Genomic DNA, 18,850 nt, shown 5'->3' with positions numbered 1-18,850 from the left:
CATTTGCATTTTTACATCACATGGACAGGGTGGTCCAGGGAAATTACCTGGGTTTGCAGCACTACTGACAAAGTAAGCCCATGGACTGTTTAAAAGATTCCCAGGCTAACCTTTTCACACTGCAGGTTTATGGGAGGGTTCCCAGGAAAATTTCCCAGTAGTCTTAATTTTATACTGAGGTGTGAAAAGGCCAAGTGAGGAGACACTGTTTCCAAATCATACTGACTGTGGTCATCTGATGAGGAAGTCAAAGATCCAGTTGCAGAGACCCAGTTTGTAGCTTTTTGACCAACTCTGAGGGAATAATGATGTTGAAGGCTGAGCTGCAGTTGATGAGTTGTAGGAGTTGCTGTTTTTTAGGTGACCCAGAGCTGAGTGGAGAGTCAGCGATATTGCATCTGTTGTGACTTGATAAACAAGCACGAATGGAGCTGCAAAACATTTTTAATTTGCTTTGCAATATGAGAACATCATTACAGCAGGAAGCCCTACCTCAAGCAGCTAATGTTACCCAATGAGAGTCTGCCTCATGGCTCACGGTGTGTGTTTATAGAGATTCATTACACGTTTTCCAGAACATTCCAACAGCCTTCTCCATATAAGTGCATCTTTCCAAGAATTCCCTCTAACAGTCAACATTTTTAAAACTCACATTCTCATTCTCTCCTTTTATCATTCCTTGATAACTTATAATTGAATACAAGTGAGCTGGCAAAGAAACAGTTTACCAAGGTAGCAAGATATCTGGTAAGTTTTGGGAACATCGCAGAGAGAGAGAAGGTGCGAGTACTCTGAGACCAGGGAGTATCAGGACCAGGTTCTGTGTAAAGGGAGTGAAGGAAAATGTAAATGTTAAACAAAACAATGGTTGGTGGGAGTGAGGGCTACAGATAAGGGACAGTAACAAATAAAAGGAGAGGAAGCACAATCGGAGTGGCCAGTGAGGAGCAGCCAGGTTGTAAGTGGCACAGTGTAGGAGTGGGACTTTGAGGCTTTGGCTCAAGAGGCTTCAGCGAGGAGTCACGGGTAAGGTGCAAGGTGTTTGCACTAGTTATATAAAAGTCACCAAATTACAGCTAATAAAATAAAGTAGGCATGTAGGTTCAGTTGATGTGTTGCAGCTGTATGATGTGGGAGCAGGTGGACCCTGTTGTGGTTCATGACAACTACATAGGCAGCAAGTGTTGATGGCTCAAAATTGATAACCTGGAATCTGAGCTTTAAAAAAAACTGCATCGGGGAGGCGGAGAAGGACCTGGACACTTTGGTTCAAGAGACAGTCACACCCATTAGAATAGCTGCCTCAAATTCATCCTGTGGTCAGGGACAAGAGGTGCAACTGCGAGTGAGGCAGGTAGTGGGATCCAAGAGGCAGTGATGGAGGAGTCTCAACCCTTGATCTTGTCTCACATGTCCAAGATTCTTGCTCCTGAGGGGATAAGAGTGGGGAGTTTAGGAAGGATGACCAACTTAACCGTGGCACCATGGTTCAGGAAGGCATTCAAGAGGAGGGAGAAGTATAGTTAGGGGAATAGAGATAGAGCATCCCAAAGGCAGAGTTGCCTGTCTGGTGCCCAGGTTTGGGACATCTTATCTGACCTGCAGAGGAATTTGTAGTGGGAGGCGAAAAATCCAGTAGTTGTAGTCCATGTGGGTACCAGGAAGTAGGACGAACGAGGAAAGAGATTCTGCTAAGGGAATTTCAGGAGCTAGCAACCAAATTAAAAAGCAGAACCAAAAAAGTGGCAATCTCTGGATTACTGCCTGAGCCACGTGCAAAACTGGCAGAATACTAAATAGTAAAATTAATAGCTCTAGGATTGGCATGGGTTCCAATTCATAAGAAATTGGCACCAGTATTGGGGAAGGAAGGAACTTTTCAAAGGTGATGGGCTCCATCTGATCCATGATGGGACATGGATCCTCACAAATCTGTTAATTATGACTGTGGAGAGGGCTTTAAACTAAATAGTTGGGGTGGGGTGGGTTCAACGGATTGGAGAGGGATGGATAAAGTTAAAACAATTTAAAAAAAGGGGAAGTAAGGGTAGAGTGGATGCAAGTCAAGTCTGAGAGGCAAAGATTACCAGATTTTAAAAGCATAATGGGTATAAGGGCACTTTATCTGAATGCATGTTGCATTCAAAATAAAGCCAGTGATCATGTGGCATAAATCAGTACAAAGGGTGTCATGTTGGGAAGAGTATCAGGTTCAATGGGTTCATGGAGAGACGAGTCTGAACACAAGTATTACAATCTCATATAATTTTATTAACACATGGGAAACAAACATTAAATGGTTCTCTATCACTATTTCACTTAAATGACGATGTAGACATTCACCTTGGACTTTGGATGGACTCTGACAATGGTAAACCTATACTTGTACTTGACCTACCCACACACTACAAACAGGGACTCTTGCCTTACACCTGGTTCTTGACTAATGGGTTGTGGCTCTCTGCAAATATTGATCTATCACAATACTACAGCTCAGCTTCAGTGGAGTGCACACCTTATCCACGACACTTCCAGTGATGTCCATAGCTGTGACCTGGCACAGTGATATCCAGGGATTGGACCACGAGGCAGAGAAAGAATGTGCAGTGTTAATATTTGCTTCTAGCCGATAGTGACCTAGGTGATTTAAATTAGCCAACAGCAAGGTGTGCACTAATGGTGTCAGGAGCCCAAACTTGATTGACAGGTGATGTGACTTCTGAATAAGTTTCAGAGAGGGAGGACACGTGACCATCTGCAATACACATATTCCAGACAGGCAGGGATGCCACATTTCCTCCACATACAACATTCCACCCTTCAGAAGCCACATCAATCTGTAATCACTATAATGGCAATCAATGACTCTATGTACATGTTATGATTATAAAAATAGAAAAAAAATAAAGAACAAAAGACATATTTAAAAAAAACAAAAATGTTCCCAATCAAGTGGATCTACACACACAAATTCCTTCCGTATGCTGGACAAGGCACATAATAAAATTCAATGACAACACCTTACCAGCTCCCCTCCACTCTTTCTCCCCCACCCACCCCTGACTGAACAGGGTTGCTGTGTTTTTTTTTAAACTTTATTTAAGATTTTCAAATTATGTAAAAATAACAAAATAAACTAAACTAAAATAATATAAACCCACCCTCAGCACACCTCGGAAGGGGAAGACAGAAACAAAATATCAATCAACTACAAACATAAACTATATTATGTCTTAAAATATTTCTAAACCCATACCTTCCAAATAAGGTGACCACATTTGAACAAAAAAAAAGAATAATTATTTTTTCCATATAAATACAAGATCTCAATTCATTGTGCCAATAATTCAAATTTACTTCTACATCATTCCAAGTAATCCCAATACACTTTCATGCTACTGCTAATGCTAGACGAACAAAAGCTAACTGAAACTTGACCAGTCCCAAACCAGTCAGTGAAACAATATAATCCAGCAAAAGAATTTCTGGATCCAATGGTAATTTAATCCTAAATAACTTTTTTAAAAATACTCTAATTTTTTTCCCAAAATGGTTGAATTTTATCATAAAACCAAACTGCATGTAAAAAATGTTCCGGAATGTAATCCACATCTAAAATATAAATCCAAAGTACTGAATTCATATTTTTTCAGTTTCTCAGGGGTCAAATACAACTGATGTAAAAAAAATTATAATTAACCGAACTATATCTTTAAGTAATTTAGTCACCCCATCTTGGCACATAACTTCCCAATCCTCCTGAGGTCTATCATCAGATAAATCGCCTTCCCATTTATTTCTAGATTTATTTAAATTTGGTTTATCCATACTATTTTGCAACAAAGCATACATATCGGAAATAAAACCCTTTTTTGACATATGCGAAATCAGAAACTCGAATTTCGTTAATTCAGGTAATTTTATTTCTCTTCCATAATTATCCCTTACTAAAGCTCGATAATATACAAATAAAGAATTAACTGATATTCCAAATTTTTCCCTGTCGAAAGAAACTGTCCTTCAAAACAATCTTCCATCACTTTTATACCTTTAGATTCCCATGCCTTTAAATATCTATTATTCATTGAAAAAGGAATAACCCTGTTTTGATATAATGGAGTTTGAATTGATATCTTACACTTCATACCTATAGCAGAATTCCTTTTAATCCAAATCCCTAATAAATGTTTTAAACAGGCACGTTATATCCCTGTAATAAACCAGAGTCCTACTTAAACATAGTTGGATAATCATGTTGAGGAACTTTGGGGGACATCCGATGCGCTCTAGTATTTGCCAAAGCCCTTTCCTGCTCACGGTGTCGAAGGCTTTGGTGAGGTCAACAAAGGTGATGTAGAGTCCTTTGTTTTGTTCTCTGCACTTTTCTTGGAGCTGTCTGAGGGCAAAGACCATGTCAGTAGTTCCTCTGTTTGTGCGAAAGCCGCACTGTGATTCTGGGAGAATATTCTCGGCGACACTAGGTATTATTCTATTTAGTAGAATCCTAGTGAAGATTTTGCCTGCAATGGAGAGCAACGTGATTCCCCTGTAGTTTGAGCAGTCTGATTTCTCGCCTTTGTTTTTGTACAGGGTGATGATGGTGGCATCACGAAGATCCTGAGGCAGTTTACCTTGGTCCCAACAAAGCTTGAAAAACTCATGCAGTTTGGCATGCAGAGTTTTGCCGCCAGCCTTCCAGACTTCTGGGGGGATTCCATCCATACCTGCTGCTTTGCCACTTTTCAGTTGTTCGATTGCCTTATTGACCCAACAAGGTCGGGTCAGATACAGCAATGAGCCCTCTGAACCCTTCTCCATTAACAATGGCGTGAAGCAAGGCTGTGTTCTCGCACCAACCCTCTTTTCAATCTTCTTCAGCATGATGCTGAACCAAGCCATGAAAGACCCCAACAATGAAGACGCTGTTTACATCCGGTACCGCACGGATGGCAGTCTCTTCAATCTGAGGCGCCTGCAAGCTCACACCAAGACACAAGAGAAACTTGTCCGTGAACTACTCTTTGCAGACGATGCCACTTTAGTTGCCCATTCAGAGCCAGCTCTTCAGCGCTTGACGTCCTGCTTTGCGGAAACTGCCAAAATGTTTGGCCTGGAAGTCAGCCTGAAGAAAACTGAGGTCCTCCATCAGCCAGCTCCCCACCATGACTACCAGCCCCCCCACATCTCCATCGGGCACACAAAACTCAAAACGGTCAACCAGTTTACCTAGCTCGGCTGCACCATTTCATCAGATGCAAGGATCGACAATGAGATAGACAACAGACTCGCCAAGGCAAATAGCGCCTTTGGAAGACTACACAAAAGAGTCTGGAAAAACAACCAACTGAAAAACCTCACAAAGATAAGCGTATTCAGAGCCGTTGTCATACCCACACTCCTGTTCGGCTCCGAATCATGGGTCCTCTACCGGCACCACCTACGGCTCCTAGAACGCTTCCACCAGCGTTGTCTCCGCTCCATCCTCAACATCCATTGGAGCGCTCACACCCCTAACGTCGAGGTACTCGAGATGGCAGAGGTCGACAGCATCGAGTCCACGCTGCTGAAGATCCAGCTGCGCTGGATGGGTCACGTCTCCAGAATGGAGGACCATCGCCTTCCCAAGATCGTGTTATATGGCGAGCTCTCCACTGGCCACCGTGACAGAGGTGCACCAAAGAAAAGGTACAAGGACTGCCTAAAGAAATCTCTTGGTGCCTGCCACATTGACCACCGCCAGTGGGCTGATAATGCCTCAAACCGTGCATCTTGGCGCCTCACAGTTTGGCGGGCAGCAACCTCCTTTGAAGAAGACCGCAGAGCCCACCTCACTGACAAAAGGCAAAGGAGGAAAAACCCAACACCCAACCCCAACCAACAAATTTTCCCCTGCAACCGCTGCAATCGTGTCTGCCTGTCCCGCATCGGACTTGTCAGCCACAAACGAGCCTGCAGCATGACGTGGACTTTTTACCCCCTCCATAAATCTTCGTCCGCGATGCTAAGCCAAAGAAAAGACTTAAACATAAAATGATGGACCTGAGACTCAGAAATACAAGCTAGTTCCACTTTAGCCCAACTAGGAGGTTGCATAATATCCAACATTTTATTAATAAATTTTAATTGTGCAGCTTCATAATTTTGAAAATGGGGCAATTGAAGTTCTCCTAAAGCATATTTCCATGTCAATTTCTGTAATGCTACTCTTGCTAACTTCCCTTCCATAAAAACTTCTGTACTGCCATATTCAAATCTTGGAAAAAATACTTTTGAAAGTGAACAAGGAATCAATTGGAAAAGATATTGAATACGTGGGAAAATATTCATTTTAATACAATTTACCCAACCTATTAATGTCAATGGAATCTTTCCATTTAATCAAATCCATCTTAATCTTTCTCAATAATGGTACATAATTTAATTTATATAACGATTGATTTTTGGCATCAACCATTACACCTAAATATTTAATTTTATCAGACCATCATAATTTTGTAATCTGTTTACATTCACTATAATCTCCATCTGAAATTGGCAATATTTCACTTTTATCCCTATTTACTTTATACCCAGATAAAGCACCATATTGCTCCAAACATTCTTGCAAATATTTTAAAGTTTGTTCTGGGTGTGTTAGATATATCAATACATCAGCAAACAAATTAATCTTATATTCCTCATTTGCAATTTTTATCCATTTAATATTATCATTTATTGTCAAGAGAACAGACATGACGTGAGATTCTTTTTTCCTACGGGTAAGGAAGAATTACCTCCTATTGCCACACTCAACACACACATAAACAAATAAAGAAATGTAAGCCAACAGACTGGAATATAGAGAGAAATAAAAACAATAAAGTGCAAAAAACACTTTCATAGTGTTTATAACCGGTTACCTGCTCACTCGTCCACCAATCACCTTTCTGCTGCTTGCTCTAACTGACTTTTAAACACTTTCTGGTTGTTTGAAACAGGCCACCTACTCAAACCTTCACCAATCCAATGTTAATCTCCACAGATTTAATGTTTTGTTAGCAAATTAAAAAATACATGGCAATCCGTGACAGACAAGAAGCTGGTCAGATCCATTGTCTGTCTATTTGGCTGATATTCCTCTAAACCTTTGCTATCCTTTAAACTTTGCAAATGCACCAGAGAAACCAATTTCTCCTGCAGCTCCTTCAATATTACCACCACCTTCTGTGTGAATCACTTTTAAATCTTTTCCCTCTTATCTTAAATCTGTGCCATATTTCTTGACCTTCCCCCACCCTGGAAAATGATTGGGACTGATCACCTGATGATGCTGACTCTCTTTATTGTCATTGTATCAGTAAACCAGCCAATGAAAAATGACCAGCATCGACCAGAAGTTAACAAAAAATAGTGCTATATACATTACAATGAAACATGTGCAATTAAAACCAACAACAATGAACTGTTAAAAATTTTACAATGAGTACAGTACCACTCAGCTCCGTAATTCAGTGTTCAACATAGTCACAGCTTCGTTTATAAAAAAAATCTTTAGCCTACTGGTGCACAATCAAAGGCTCCTGTAGCATCTTCCTAATGGGAAAAGAGTAAACAGTTTGTGATTTGCGTATGTTTCATCTGGCCCTGACCAGACATCTTTCCCTATAAACGTTTTCAATGCTAGGCAATTGGATTCAAATAATCCATTGGGCAGTTTTCACTAGCTGCTGGAGTGCCTTGCAACCTTGTGCGATACAATTGCTATACCACACTGAAATGCCATTTGTTAACATGCATCTATAGAAATCCAACAGTATCCTGAGACAGAGGTGGATCTTCCTCACGCTCCTCAAAAAATAAAGATGATTTTGGGCCTTTTTAATCAGATTTGAAGAATTCAAGAGCCAAGTGAGACCTTCAAAGAAATGGACTCCAAGGAATTTAAAGCTCAATAAACACTCCACCACCACTCCATTGATGTAAATTGGGATGTGAGTGTGGCTTCTCGCACACCTGAAGTCCACGATGATCTCCTTTGTCTTCTCAGTGTTGAGAGTCAAGTTGTTATCGGCACATCATAAGGCCAGGTGCTGAACCTCATCCCTAAAGGCTGTTTCATCGTCCCCTATAATCAGGCCTACCATCATGGTGTCATCTGCAAACTTGATTATTAAATTTGTACTATACACTGGAACACAGTTGTAGGTAAAGAAGGAATACAAAGGGGGGGCTCAACACACAACCCTGGGACACGCCAGTATCCAAGGTAAGAATGGAAGAAAAAATATTGCCCATCTTAACAGGCTGTTAGTCTGAAGTCCAAAATCCAATTACAAAGTGATGGGTTGATACCATGCAGCTGAAGTTTGGTTATCAGCTTTGTGAAAGCCGAGCTGTAGTTGATGAATAGCATTCTAACATAGGAGTTAGAGCTGTTGAAATGAGTCTGAGTGAAGTACTGTTGAAATGACATCTTCGGTTGATTTGTTAGTATGGTAGGCAAATTGATGAGAATCCACAGTGGCAGGCCAACAGGGTTTCAGATGAGACCAACCTCTCAAAACACTTTGCGATGATGGAGGCGAGTGCAACCGGACGGTAGTCATTTAGACTCATAGCGGTAGAGCGCTTCGGCACAGGCACGAAAGTAGCAGTCTTAAAGCTTGTTGGAACAACTGCCTGAGCGAGGGACAGATTGTAAATTTCTGAAAAAAACCCAGCCAACTGTTCTGCATAGGCTCTAAGCACACTGCCAGTTATGCCATCTGGACCAGATGCCTTCTGTATATTCACCGTACACAGGATGGCCCATACATCAATGATGGAGATTGAGAGTGGTATTTCATCAGGTAAAAGATGCACCTTGAAAACAACCTCCCTAATGTCTCGATTAAAGCGAACATAAAAATAGTTAAGCTCTTCAGAGGATTTTAGGGAAACACAACTGGAAGGAGGCGCAATACCAGATGGTTTATAATCTGTATGCCCTGCCACATGCGTTCAAGAATATGAAATGCTCTTCAATCTTTTGTTTATATATATGTTTAGCCTGAGAGATTCCCCTTCCTTAAATTGGTCCTGGCTAATCCATAAGTCTCCTGGTCACCAGATCTGAAGGCTGAATCCCCTTCTTCGAGCAAATGACGAACCTTACTGTTCATCTACGGATTTTGGTAAGCAAATATTTTTATTTTCTTCTATGAAATATTTTCATTTCCATCCACACATCTGTTGATTTACTCAGCCACCTGTTTGGCTGCAGTAAGAAAGAATTTTGATGCATTTGTACACATGTATGACAATAAATACCTTATCATTATCATGAGGTTACAGAAAAGGTTAATCCCAGGAATTCTGCTGATGTCATCTTTGTGGGTTTTTGATAAAGAGGCACACAAAATTCTTGTTAGCAAAAGTTAGAAAGTGGCTGAAGGTGATAGTAAATGATTTTTAGACTTGACATTGGTGGAGGGCAGTGTTCTCCCAAAGTTACTGCTGGGACATTGTCTGTTCTGATAAACATTAATAACTTGGACATGCATGCATCAGGTAACTTTTAAATTTGGATGTCCTACAATGGTTTCAAACAGTGAAGAAAATAGCAACAGATTGCAGAATGGAAAGACGAACAGGGGAACGTGACACATTTTGGCAGAAAGCATTTGGAATGGCAATAAAGACACAGGCACAGTTCCAAAAGGGTCTATGGAGCATACATATCTGGGTGTTCATGAACATTGATAATTGAAAACAGTAAAATATGTGGAAAGATTAATTAGTAATGTACATAGGATTCAGAGCTGCAAAAGTAGAGGGAATACCAAACCTCCAAGGAAGTGGGAAAACTACTGGGCATGCTACACTTGGGAGCCTTTCCCACTATACTGTGATTTAACAGCCTGAAACTTCAGTTATGTATTTTTTACCTTTGCTACATAAAGGACACTGTTTGACCTACTGAGGTCCTCCAACAGTTTGTGTTTTTACCTCAACCACAGTGTCTACAGAATTTTGTGATTTACTTATGATTTACCTGGTTAATTGGTAACCTGACATTTTAAAGGCGGGGGTCCCACCCACCTCCAGCAGTGAGAGCAGGTTGTGCTTTCAAACCACCAGAAGGTGATTAGTGTGTTAACCCCAAGTGTCAGAGCCAGGTAGAATTTAACTCGCCCTGCCAGGTTGGGATGTTTCACACCGCATGATTATTGGGTATGGACCTGCTAAATTAACTGGTTAGCCCATATGGAGTTGGCAGTGTGAATAGAGTACAAAAGTAGGGAAATTACGCTGATTATGGTCATAATACAGAGTGGTGCTCCAGAGACCGAGTTCAATCTGACCTTTGTTGGTGAAGCTTGTACATCCTTCCTCTGATTGCTGGGGTTTCCTCTCGAGATTCAGCTAGGTCTACGATTTTTCCCTTTGGAGCGACAAAGGATGAGCTATGACATAATGGAGATATAAAAGCTTATGAAGAGCTTAGATAGGGAATGAATGGGCTGACACAATGGACAGACAAGAGGAGAGGAAATGAACACATTTTGGCAGAAAGAATGTGGAGCAACAGCTAGCATCTTTACCCTGGGGTGACAATAGCAAATACCAGAGGACATCAGTTTAAGGTGAGTGGAGGAAAATTGAGAGAGATGTCAGAGGCACGCTTTTACAGAGAGTAGTGGGTGTGTGGGATGGTTGTGGAGACTGGTACAATAGGGATATTCAAAAGACTCTTAGACATGGAGATGGATATCAGAAAAATAGAGTTATGGATGTGTGGATGAGAAGAATTAAATTGTTGTGGGAAAAGGTTCATCATCATTTATGTTTTATTCTAGTTTACTTCTACATCCTCAAAATGTGCTGGTGGGAATTAATTGCTCCTATAAGTCACCCATAGTGCGTAGGTGAATGGGAAAATTTTAGGAAAGTTGATGAGATTGGACTTTGTATGCTGAAGAGCCTGTTTCCATATTGTAGGTGTCTGTGACTTTGTGAACACAGGTTAAGCCATGATTTTAAGTTAAATGTAGATATTCAGCGCAGTAACAGGCCTCTTCGGCCCTTGAGCCCATGCAACTCAATTACACCCAATTGACCTACAATCCCTTATGTTTTGAAGGGTGGAAGGAACATCTGGAGGAAATCCTCATGGACAGAGGGAAAAGGTACACACTCCTTACAGATGGCACTGGATTTGAATCGCATTCACTGGCTTTGCTATAGCATTGCGCTAACCGTTCTGCCCCAATGAAAAGGGCCTGAGAGGGAAACTGGTTATATTCTATAACCCATTGCTGGTAAGGGAGGTGGAAATATAACTAATTTGAAATTATACAGGTGTATAATTTGCTGAACTGTGGGAAAGGATTGAGTATGAGATTGTTCTTGGAGCCATTAGACTGAGAGGCCTTTTTCTGTGCTATTAAGATTCTAATCAAAATCTTTAGTATTGAAAATCAATGTACTTTTCACTTTGTGGATTTCCAAAGATCAAATATCTTGTGATTTTATGGTAAAGTAAGTTTACTCCATTGGTGCAAATCCTAAAACTATTTGGCGACAACTGAGCTTTTGCCTTCAGTTGGTTCGTGGTGATATCAAAAGTCATCAGGATTTAGAATGTCAACATAGAAAACCTGTTTGGTTGCCAGAAATATCCTTCATGCTGAGACCCAAAATAACATGATATCCTCAAGAACGAAGTACATACAACAGCCACACATCGTTTAGTTAACCATTTTCTGGAGGACCTGCCATTGCATAAAATATGGAGCAATTTTACTGTGTGCAAGCAAGCTGACACGTCACATTTTCCTTCAGCACCATCACTTCTATGTGTGAGGTTTTTTATAAACTGTGGATAATGTGACTGCAACTAAGTAGCTTGTAATTTCGAAGAGTATGCAAACCATGGGCTGTGGAAATTACTTGTTAAAAGTGTAATATGAACATGCTTTCTGTTGGAGCATTTTGCAATTGGGATTACATTTTGAAAAGTTTGTAAATCTGTAAGTTTGTGAAGTTTGTAAACCCAAGCTTGTAAATCTGTGAAGTTAACACCAAAATGACTCATTTTCTGATATTTTGAGGTTAGATTAAGGTTGAGACAGGCCGTGCTTTATTGACCTGCAGTTACAACTTCTGGTTCAACTTGGTGAATTCCAAATTAAAGGGTCTTTTGTATGACTGCAGTAATTTGTTGGTAGATTTTTTTTGAATGGAGGCTACATTACATCTCACAAGATGCTATCCAAGTAAAATGTACTAAATCTGCAGTATTGTCAAATACAACTGTCATGTGATGAGATTAGTGCCTTTGCTATTAATTAAATATTCCTGTACCTATTACTACATCTGATTATTTCTGATCTATTCCTAATATATTTTAAAAATGAAGTAAATATATATTATTTTGCTTACGTCACTGAAAAACAGATATTAATTTTTAATTTTATAAATAAGAAAATAATTATTTCTCAGAAATCTGATGAGATTATGGCTCATAACACAAAAAATATCAACGCTGAGTGAAGCCAAAACTAAATATTAAAGAGCAGATCCTGCTTAATAAAATTGTCAATGGCACGTTCCATGATGGGGTCGTAATTACCCAGATTAAATGCTTCCTTTATTGTAGATGGTGTGTGTCCTTGGGCAATTTTCCAAGTTTTTAGCAAAGGCCTGTCTTGTAATTCGGCTGGAACAATTTAAAACGTGCAGCTAATTCTAGACCAAAAGTCTTTGGCCCGGTACTGACCAGGAGGTTGTTTAGTTCTATAGTCTTTGCTAAACCAGTGCTTCTGGTCATTTTTTGATATCACATGCTTTAAAGTGAATAGTCTCAGGACTGGGTTCCAAGATAATGAGGAGTTCAGGAAGAAACTGCAGTAATCTACCCCAGAGGTCTGCGGTCTGCTGCTGCGCGGCTCCTTGTGTGTTGACAAAGAATGGAATGTTTATTTACAGAACACAACACTGAAAATGTGTTTTTAGGAGAAACAGGACATGAAAGTCCGTGAGAAAGTTGTCCTGCCTCAACAACTACCAAATGGTATTTATGTCTATTTTGGTAAAGTGTTTTGAGAGACTGCTTTGGAAGCAAATCAACTCCTGCCTCAGGAAGGACTTCGACCCACTTCAATTTGCCTCCACTCATAATAGGTGAACATCAGATACTATCTCACCAGCCTTCCACTCTAGGATGGATCATAAGAACAGTACCATCACACCATCTGAATTGATAACCAAATTCAGGAATTTGGGACTCACTTTGCAACTGGATCCTGGTTTTTCTCATTGGCTGACCCCAACCGTGGATTTACGACAGCAATTCCTCCTCACTGAGTATCAACATGGGCATCTCAAGGCTGCGTACTTGATTCCCTGTTCCATTCTCACCATACCAATGACTGTGCAGTCAAGTCCAGCTCCAATAAAATCTTGATTTAATGAGACTAACCCTATCCTACCCATCCTTTGACTCTTAATGTATCAGTAAAATCTTTTGGGATTTTCCTGTACTCTGCTTGGCAGATCCATTTTATGTCCTCTTTTTGCTCTAATTTCCCTCTGAAGTGTACCTCTACACCTCTTGTACACACTGAGGGATTGGCTTGAATACACAAGGAAAACAGAAGTGTTAAAGGTAACAAAGTAGGAGAATCCTAAAAGACTTTATATAAATAAGAGCAAAAGGCCTTTGCTCTATTCTAACTGATCTCTCACTCTAACTCTGCACTGAGTTTTTTGGAAAATTTATTTATTAATCATGATAAGTCATACAAAAATAAAAACTACAAATAACAAAATAATACATACATGATGTTTTTGTAAATATACCCCCGACCCCCTACCCTAACTAACCCTCCCACCCCTTCCTACCCCCTTCTAAACTGCCCCAAAAAGAAAAAGGAAGAGGAGATCATATAACATAAAACTTTCAATCAGTTCTTTGCCCTGGTTCTGAGCAACACCATCAATGCGTGGGAAGGAAATTAATAATTCAACCCCATATATTCCAAACACAGGCTCCAGGTTTTAACAAAAAAATAATAATTATCATGTAAATTATGTTATCTTTTCCAATGGAATACAGGATCTCATTTCTGAATGCCATCGCTGAATACTCAAGTTAGTCTCATTCTTCCAAGTAATTGCCAAACATTTTCTAGCCACAGCTGAGGCCATTCTTAAAAAAGCAATTTGAAATGTATTTAATGTTAACTCCAAACTCAATTCCTTAATATAACCCAATAAAAATACTAAAGGATCAAGTGGGATTTTCAATTTAAAAATAACTTCTAAGAGTTCCTTAAATCGACCTCAAAAAGCTTTCACCGTCTCACATAACCAAGTAGAATGTAAAAAAGAACCAACTTCCTTATGACATCTAAAACATAAATCAGAAGAAATAAATTTATATTTCTTTAATTTCTCCAGGGTCAAATATAATTGATGAAGAAAATTATAATGAACCAATCTGTACCTTACATTTAAAATTTTAGTCATACTATCCTCGCATTGGCTCATCCAATTATCCTGAAAGATGGATATGGACAAATCTTTTTCCCACTTTAATTTAGACTTATAAACATCCAACTTAAGCATTTTATTCTGCAATAATGCATACATCTCAGATATAAATCTTTTCTTGCCACCATCAGTAAGTAAAATTTCAAATTTAGGGCACCTGGGTAGCCGTAACGTACACCCAAAATTATCCAACAATAGGGCTTTAATTTGATAATAAGAAAAGAGTATTTGAATGTACTGAGTTTTTAATTGCAGTACTATTCATAGCAAGACCAGCTGGATTGCATGCAAAACAAATTTTAGCACTGTACCATGGTACCCTTGAAAATAAATCAAATTCATTCTGAACTGGTTCTTATATTGGGTGATATGTGACCAGGGATGGTGAATTAATTTTTTGTTGTGGTTGTCAGTGTGATAGTGTACCTATTCCATTTCTGCGTATCATTTTCTGATTGATCATCCTTGTCTGGCCTTGAACCTCCCAATCTCCAAAATTCACTCTTCTTTTCTTGACATTTCCCTCTCCTTAAAAACCCAACCCAGTGATTGCAGTTTTAGGGTGCATTTTTTTTTTGTGTGTTTGCTGCCTCCCTGAAACCTACTTAAGATATTGTTTAGCAATTGATCAACTCTGAATCTTGCTGTCTCTGTCAGAAATTATATGTTTTGGAAAATAACTGCACTGGGTAGGTCACGTCTCCAGAATGGAGGACCATCGCCTTCCCAAGATCGTGCTATGTGGCGAGCTCTCCACTGGCCACCGAGACAAGAGGTGCACTAAAGAAGAGGTACAAGGACTGCCTAAAGAAATCTCTTGCTGCCTGCCACATTGACCACCGCCAGTGGACTGATATCGCCTCAAACCGTGCATCTTGGCGCCTCACAGTTCGGCGGACAGCAACCTCCTTTGAAGAAGACTGCAGAGCCCACCTCACTGACAAAAGACAAAGGAGGAAAAACCCAACACCCAACCCCAACCCACCAATTTTCCCCTGCAACCGCTGCAACCGTGTCTGCCTGTCCCGCATTGGACTTGTCAGCCACAAACGAGCCTGCAGCTGACGTGGACATTACCCCTCCATAAATCTTCATTCGCGAAGCAAGCCAAAGATTGATTTCAGATTTATTGTCAGAATACATACATGACATCACATACAATCCTGAGATTCTTTTTTTCTCCCGGTGAGGCAGAATTATCACTAAATGGTAGTTCAAAAAAAACTGAACACAGCATTATACAAGTAAACAAATAAAGAAATGTAAATTGATAATGAATGTAAACAAACCAACTCTGCAATACAAAGAGAATTTTAAAAATTAATAAAGTGCACAAGAGATCTTTAATGAGTAACTGATTGAGTTTGTTGTTGAGGAGTCTGATGGTGGAGGGGTAGCAGCTGTTGCTGAACCTGGGGGTGAGAGTCTTGTGGCACCTACATCTCTTTCCTGATGGTAACACCAAGAACAGAGCATGTGCTGGGTGGTGTGAATCCTTGATGATTGCTGCTGCTCTCTGATGGTAACATTCCCTGTAGATGTTCTCAAAATGGGGAGGGTTTTGCCTGTGATGTCCTGGACTTTACACTCAGGGGTATTGGTGTCCCCATACTAGACCATGATTCAGCCTGTCAGCACACATTCCACCTCACACTGCAGATATTTTTCAGGGTTTCTGGTGTCATACTAAACCTCCGCAAACTCCTGAGGAAAGTAAAGGCACTAACATAAATTTTTCACGATGCCATTGGTGTGTTGGGTGCAGGAAAGATCCTCTGAGATAGTGACTCCCAGGAACTTTGCTTATCCTCTAATCGCCCAAGGATCACTGGATTGTATTCCTCTGGTTTTCAATTCCTGTAGTCAACAGACAGCTCCTTAGTTTTGGGGACATTGAGTGAAAGATTGTTGTTGGTGCACCATTCAGCAAAGTTTTCATCTCCCTCCTGTCTGCTGACTCATCACCTTTCCTTGTACAACCTCCCACTGTGGTATCATCGGCAAATTTGTAGATAGTGTTATTGTTGTATCGAACCATACAGTTGTAGGTGTAAAGTGAATTGAGCAGGGGACTAAAAATGCAGCCCTGTGGTGCTCCAGGACTGATGGAGATTGTCGAGGAAATGTTCTTCCCAATCCTCACTGATTGTTATCTGGAGGTGAGGAAATCCATCAGTGGGGTGTTGAGTCCAGCGTCTTGGAGTTTGCTGATCAGTTTTGAGGGGACGATGGTGTTAAATGCCGAACTGTAGTCGATAAAGAAAATCCCGATGAATACATCTTTACTGTCCAGGTGTTCCAGGACTTTGTGTAGAGCTAATGAGATGACATCCGCCATAGTCCTGTTGCAATGATTAGTGAAATGGAACATATCCATGTCACCACTCAGGCAGGAGCTGATATGCTTCAAAGCACTTCATCACTTTTGATGTAAGTGCTACTAGACGATATTTATTAAGGCAGGTTACTGCCCTTTTCTTGGGCTTCAGAATGATTGAAAAAGGTGGATACCAACCCTGCTGGAGTGAAATATTGAAGATATCCATGAATACGTTGGTAAGTTTGTCAGCACAGATCTTTAATACTTGGCCAGGTACTCCATCCAGGCCGGATGCTTTCCTTGGATTCACTCTCCTGAAGACAGCATGCACGTCATCCTCAGATATGGACAGAATGGGATAATCGGGGATGTGGGTGTGCGGAGGGGTAGTTCTTTGTTGTTACTGTCATCAAATCGGGGGTAGAAGGCATGGAATTCCTCTGGGAGCAAAACTTTGCCATCTCCTACTTCACCAGATTTGGTTTTGTAGCATGTTATGGCATTTAGGCCCTGTCATAGCTGTCGGGTGTCCTTTGTTTCCATTTTCATCCAGAATCTCCACTTCACCAAGGGGATTGATTTTTTGCAAGTCATACCTGGTTCTTCTATATCGATCTGGATCTCCACATTTAAATGTCTATCCCCCGTGATTTCTCCTTTGGTCACCACAAAGTACTGCTTCCAAATTTTCTGTTTTCTTTCAGACTTGGCATGTTTTCATAAATCTCTCTGAATGATAACTGTGTTTGAATCAAAACCAGCAGAGGGCTCTGCTTAGCTCAACTGCCAAGGAATTATTTTGGACCAGTTTGTTTTTTCTCCTTTCCTTCATAATTGTTCTCTTTCACAGTCAAAATTAAAAGCATTTTGATTTGCATGAGAGTTTTATGAAATGCTTGAAGCAACTTTTTTCTTTCTCTTAAGTTTGTCTGTGCAACAACTTGTGAGCTAAAAGTCACCATAATTTCCCTTGAAGTACTTGATTTGGCAGCCAGAATGAATGAATTAGCAATAAACTAAGGATTAGAATAAAATAACTAGAAATCATTAAATAAATAAATCGATAAATATACTGTATAAAGCAGGCTTTGCTTTTGAGGTGGAGCTTATGCCTCAACTATTATAAGCATTTTTAAAAATAGCTCGAAATGGGACCACAGGATCATGTCTGAATCATGATTTAATTCTGATCCACGGAGGGACCATCTCACATTTAGAATGGTTAGATTCAGTGAAAATATTCCTCAATCAGACCAGAATTTATGTTGAGGAAGCAGTAAAAATTCAGGTTGATGAAATGCGAGAGAAGTGGCAAATGGAATAGGATGTGGATGTCATTACACATTAATAGAAAATTAGAAATGCGGAGTATTTTATAAATGGTGCGCAATTGAAAGGTGTGGCTGTCCATTGGGATCCAAGTTTCCTTGTACAGGAATCGGCAAAATAGAACAAGCAGCTGTGGAAACCAATTAGGAAGGCAAATGGAATGCTGGTCCTTTCTGTAAGGGGATTTGAGAAGCAGAGTGGTGACATCTTGCTCCTGTTAAATTGTTCCTTGGTGAATGGGTAAGGTCAGCCTACCTAACAAAAGGAAATATATGTACTGTTGGGAAAGCACCTGAAGGTTTTCCAGGTTGATTCCTGGGATGGGATTTTGACTGATGAGGATGGATTAAGCAGATCGGGCCTATATTCTTATATTTTGAAAAATATGAACATTTTAAATTAGCAAACATATTTTCACCAGGGCTGGATAGATGAATGTCGATGTGATATTTCCCTAATTTAATTCTCTAGAACCATGAGGCCAGAGTTTGAAATAAGGGGCCAACCAATGAAGCAATGTCTTATTTGAGAGGGTAACTATTCTTTGCAATTCTCTATCTCAAAGGGCTTTGGAGGCCCAGGTGCTGAGTGTGCTCTGGAGAGAAATGAAGAGATCTTTAGATATTAAGGGAATAATAAGAGTTCAGATATGAGCAGGAAAATGACACTGAGGTAGAACACCAACCA

This window comes from Narcine bancroftii, chromosome 1, assembly GCF_036971445.1.
Source record: "Narcine bancroftii isolate sNarBan1 chromosome 1, sNarBan1.hap1, whole genome shotgun sequence".
In the NCBI taxonomy this organism is placed as follows: Eukaryota; Metazoa; Chordata; class Chondrichthyes; order Torpediniformes; family Narcinidae; genus Narcine; species Narcine bancroftii.
This window is presented reverse-complemented; position numbering follows the sequence as displayed.